We start from the raw sequence: 6000 nt of genomic DNA, 5'->3' as shown, positions 1-6000 counted from the left end.
CATTTGGTTTTTTGAACAATTTGTTGTGGGGTTGTTTGGTAGGAGTGGGGTGCAGAGTAGCCTTCCCCTGAGATTCAGACTTAGACGCTAGAGCTAGAAAGATTATTCAGTGAGAAATCCCCTCTCCCTCATAGCCTGGTGCTTCTGTCCCTTACTGAATTCCTTCAGAAACCTGTGCTTCTGCACAAAGCTTCCAGGAGAACACACTTTGCATGGGAGGACATACACTGCATTCAGGTATTACTCAGGTGTCCCACAAGCAAAATCTCACAAGTTTTGAAGGCTGCATCATGAAAGTAATTTATTGTGATGGCTGTGCAAATGCATTTTCAAACATATCCACTCTTCCAGAACAGCTTGCCTTCATCCAGAGTGTTGGCTTTTGGGAGAAAGTTTCCAGGAGCTGAGGAATGCTTTGAAAAGGCTACAGAAATCTAGGAAAATCCATGGAAAAACACTGTGTATAAAAGACAGGTAGCACAGAAAGCACAGTGAAACAGAGAATGATAGGCTGCTGTTGACTCTAAAAAATTATTCCTCCAACTTATCTATATTATAAACACAAGCAAATACACAAATAACTGTGTACATAAGGTTTTGTTACACTAGAGAATGGCAAGGAATGTCTCCAAAAGTAAACACAACTGAGACAAAACACACCTGCAAGCACCTTTCCAGCCCAGAAAAGTGATGTGGTGAAGCACCTCAACCAAGCAAACTTGACAAATGGAGGTGCAACTTCCAAGGGCCAAAAACCCTTGGAGCTGCAGTCCCCCTGCTTGCTTGAGAACATGGAGAGGAGTATCCATGACCAGCTCCACTATTCCCACTACTTCTCTTCCTATTTATTTTTCCAGGAATTACTGAAGTGACTGACTGTCACGTGTTGGGATGTGATCCTCCTGACAAAATACAGCAGCAGATGATAAACTACTGTCACAGCACATCACACAGTCCATCTCCTCAGGAGCATCCTGCTTGACTTGTGTGAGGGCAAACAGCCTTGGCAGGTCCTTCCCACCCTTCAGGTCACAGCTGCACCAAAACCAAAACAAAACCATGAAAGAAGATCAATGTGAGTGATTTTCTGCCCTAAAATACTTTGAATAGTGCAAGTCCACTGTAAACCTGCTCTATAGGGGAAAATTGAGAGAAGCTCTATAAAGCTGAAACTTTTAAAACAACATGATTTTTTTTTATGAAAGAGCTAGAAATCTACAGGTTTGAACTTTCATTGAGTTGTTCTATGCTCTCTTTTTCTTTCATGATGCAAGAAATTAAAAATACATAAGTCATAATTCTGATTTCACCTTATCAGCACCATGGACTGTTAGAATTACTCCCGTTTACACTAGTACAAAAGGATATTCTGACAGATCCAAGAAAACTCAGACTTATTAAAAGCAATAAATATTTGTTATGATCCCAGAGAAGCAAAATCTACTGCTCTACTTGTTTTGTGTATGACTTCAGAGATTAGGGGACCCTGCTACTTAATTGCTCAGAGGGACACTAATCTTGTAAAGCTCTTTTCCTAGCAGAAGTTATCAAATAGAAGCAGGACTCCTTAATAAAATTACAGTTATTAAATTCTCCCTTTTGCTGGGAAGTTACTTGGTCCAGAACCACTTGCCAAAAACACTCTTAGAAGAAAAAATCAGGCTGCAGTATCAAGATCTGTAAAATTTAGATAAGTTAGAATTGAGGATTCATTTCATAGTTGGTTTTGTACGTGTATGTTACTTGGTCATATATACTTTTTATTTCCCACAAATTAAATTTTCACGCCAAGCAACAGTTGAGAAAGGGAAAATTACTAAGAGGCATGTCCTAGCCAAACTGAGGTGTCAAAAATATAGTTTCCAAAATCTCTTTTGCCCATGTAGCATTTTTCAGACCCAATATATACAATTTCTGATACTGATGTTACTTGCCCAGTGGCACTTCAGCCTCTCTTGGAGAAATTCTGAGTAATGGCATGTTTGCAGTAAAACAGTGAGAAGAATGGGTTTTGCCTATTAAAAAAAGAGAAATATTTATTAATAGTTTTCCCTGAGATTGTTGTGAGGCATGGCTGTAGGCATCTGGGCTAGAAATAAGGCTGCATAATTTTGGATAGGTCATTGGTATCTTGAAATATGGTGCTGTAATAGGAATACCTATCACAGAATCACTGGGGTTGGGAAAGACATCCAATATCATCGAGTCCAACCTTCAACATATCATCCACCCCCCATCTGCTGGCAGATGACTGGGGAGTAAAAGGACCTGCACTTATGATCCACCCCCAAAATGCTCTCCCTCTGCTTTCTCCAAAAGGGAGTGAAGGCACCTTTAACTGCTGGAGAGACCATCTGTGCTGCTAATAGCAGAGACAGGAATTGAGGAAGGAAGCTCCTTCATCAGGCTGTGGGCTGTGTTCTGCTGGCAGCTTCCTCTGAACCTGTCTGTGCCCTTCTCAGGACTGGTGCTGTTGGTGCCACCACGTCACAGGGGATGCATCAGGCAGAGCTGCCTGCCCAGGCTCTGCTCAGCTCAGCTCAGCTCAGCTCAGCTCACATTCCCCTGGATCCATCTCTCAAACCATGACCAAAACAACCCATCCGACTGCTGGATGGAATGGGATTTGCTGCGGAAAACACGGCTCCTGTAGGCTGCTCATTATTAATAATTATAGCAGAATAGAAAGCACACAGCTAATTGCTGATCCCCTGCTATAACCTGATAGATTAATAGAAGCAGTTCTTTCTCCTCAGGAGAATAGGCTCACTTTCGCATTACAAAAATAATTAAAGTGTAATCAAGTGCTGAGAAGTCACCCAGGAGGTCTGTGCATAATTGCCCACGCACACGTTTTGTCTTTTGTGCCCAAAACTGCTCACAAAGCACCAAATCTGCCCTGCCATCAGGTCCTGATTCCCCACTTGCACAGGAGAAAGGGGAAGAGTGACTTCCACAGGAGAGCTCTGCACTTTTTACACATGGAAAACAATCACAGGAGACTACACTTCCCCTCAGCATATTATTTTTCCCTCTCCTGGGTCACTGTTTTGGTTTAGGTGTTAAAGATTTAGGTGCCTTCCCAGCATCTAAAATAAACCCAAAGATTGCTGCAGCTCTGGAAAAAGCAGCAAAAACCCCAAGCTCTACACTAACAGATCAATAAATCTTCTTGTGGCTTTTCTTCCTCCCATTCTAATTATTCTTTAAACTCATAAATAATTTTAAGAGGGAAGATCAGTGGGAAATTTCCACTCACACACACTTCTCTCTCTACAACTAATCTGCAGCTTCTTTGCACTCCAGAGTGAAAATTACTGCAATTCTCATTGTTTTTCTTCCCTGTGCCTGGAGGAAAAATCTCCCTGCAATGACCACGTTTTTACTCACAGGGTTTCAGACAGGAGATCTTCATCTTCTTAAGCAAGAGGCAAAATCCACTTATTCACATATCAGTCCTCTTTAAAAAAAACCCAACCAAACAAACAAAAAAACCACAAAAAAACCCCCCAAAAAACCCACAAAAAACCCCAAAAAAACCAAAAAACCAAAAAAACCCTCCCCGAAAAAAAAAAAAAAAAAAAACCAGCAAAAAGAGCAAAATTCATATCTAAAATATAATTGTGGTCATAACAATTAGGAAGAGAAGAAAATTTTCACTCTCCTCATTTTGGATGTACCGTTCAGATTTTTGGACAGAGCGGAAAATACTACAAGAATATTAAGTCACCAAAAGGCTGAAGTCAACAGGTTGAATTTCACAGATTTTAAATGGGAAAGAAAGGGAATAATTGCATTATCCTGTCTGACTTCTACAGACCATTGCACAGGTGTTCCATATTTTATCTTGAACACACACCACAGTTAGAAATAGGCATTTCAGTCATTGAGAGTTTAAACTATTGCCTTTCACAGAGGAAAGAAGAAAAAAACCCAATAGCACTAATGCCAAAGGCCCTTCAGTTGCCTTGCCAAGATGTGTTCAGTATATGAGTCACAAAACAAATGGGAAAAAAAGTTAAAGACTTCCCCAAAATCTGAATAAAAATGGTGGTTCCCAGAAACAAAGTCTAGGGAAAGCATCTTTCAAGGCCGGAACCCAGCAGGCATTTGGTTGTGGATGTGTGGACAACAAACAATCCAGGACTCTGGAGAAAGAGGCTTCACCTTCCCATTCTTCAATACAAGTCCAATTTGGCCAATGCCCTTAGTCTCCAGCTATGCTGAGGTGGTCTTCATATTCTGAACTATCTTCTGTAATTCGTGTTGAAACTTCTGGTTGATATGACTCCTTTGGCTTTACGTCTTTAAGGTCCTTTGTCTTTGAGATTTTTAAAAATTTCTCCTTAGATGGAAAAGTATTGAAATTATATTTTGAAACACAATGCATTTCGGTATCTCACAGAAATCCAGAATCAGTTAAGGCTGGAAGGGACCACAGTGAGGTCATCTGGTCTCACCTCACTGCTCCAACAGGGTGATCCCACAGCACAGGGCACAGGATTGTGTCCAAAGGGGTCTGGAATATCCCCAGTGAGGGAGACTCCATCCCCTATCTGAACAATTGGCCCCAGTGCTCAGTCACTGCCCAGGACAGGAGTTCTTCCGCTTCACCTTCCCATTCTTCAATACAAGTCCAATTTGGCCAATGCCCTTAGTCTCCAGCTATGCTGAGGTGGTCTTCATATTCTGAACTATCTTCTGTAATTCGTGTTGAAACTTCTGGTTGATATGACTCCTTTGGCTTTACGTCTTTAAGATCCTTTGTCTTTGAGATTTTTAAAAATTTCTTCTTAGATGGAAAAGTATTGACATTGTATTTTGAAACACAATGCATCACAGAAATCCAGAATCAGTTAAGGCTGGAAGGTACCAAAGTAGGCTCAGCTGGTCCCACCCCCCTGCTCCAGCAGGGCCATCCCAGAGCACAGGGCACAGGATTGTGTCCAGAGGGGTGTGGAGTATCCCAGTGAGAGAGACTCCACCACTCTGAACAATCTGTTCAGGGCCCTGTCACTGCCCAGGACAGAAGTTCTTCCTCGTATCCAGGAGGAATTTGCTGGGCTCAGTCCCTGCCCTGGCTCTGGTGCCATTGCTGGGCCCCGGAGCAGAGCCTGGGCCCTGCTCTGACCCTCCCTGAGACAGGGACAGACAGGGATGGGGTTCCCTCTCAGCTGGGGCTCCTCTCCAGGCTGAGCAGCCCCAGCCCCCTCAGCCTTTCCTCGGCAGGGAGATGCTCCAGGCCCTTCTTCATCTTTGCTGCCCTCTGGGCCTGCTCCAGGAGCTCCCTGTCTCTCTTGTCCTGAGGAGCCAGACCTGGACACAGCACTCCACATAAACATTTTCCAAGGTACCTCATAATCCTCTCAATGGCAGGAAAATTAATCCCACTGTAACTTGTCCCAGTGAAGTATTTTTAATACTTTAATTTTTTTGAACATGACTACAGGTCAGGAGAAAGTGGTTGAAGAGTGGCCTCTGGTATGAGTCTGATTTTGATATCATAAGTAATTTCTTGTCAGAGCTCTGAACAGGATATTGATTCCGAATTGGGTCAAGAGTCAAATATTTTTCTCCCATAAATGGGAATTAATACATCCAGGGAAATTCCTTTCAAAGTCTCTGCATGAAGAATGTAACCACCACATTTCTGGGGTTTTCAGAGGGGTATAGAGAGCAAGACAGAGGATGGAAGAGGCAGCAGTGCACCTGAATACTATTACAAAAAATTGTGCCTACTTGACTTCAATTTCACAAATGTTATATCAAATTTTCACCACCTACTCTTCTGGAGTGAAATGACTGTGCCACACTTCTGCAAAACTAATAAGACAAGAATTGTGTACAATATGGGAATTTTTCTGTAATCTTTTTTCACACAAATAACATGCTGACTTTCACATACTTTTTTTTTAATTACTATTTGGTTCGTGATTATTTGCAGGAGATAAAGAATGTTTGAAGGCTTCTACATTAATTAAGTTTCATCTTTTTAGACTG

The sequence above is a fragment of the Passer montanus genome, unplaced genomic scaffold (genome assembly GCF_014805655.1).
Source record: "Passer montanus isolate IOZ18808 unplaced genomic scaffold, ASM1480565v1 scaffold245, whole genome shotgun sequence".
In the NCBI taxonomy this organism is placed as follows: domain Eukaryota; kingdom Metazoa; phylum Chordata; class Aves; order Passeriformes; family Passeridae; genus Passer; species Passer montanus.
Note: the sequence above shows the minus strand (reverse complement) of the source record.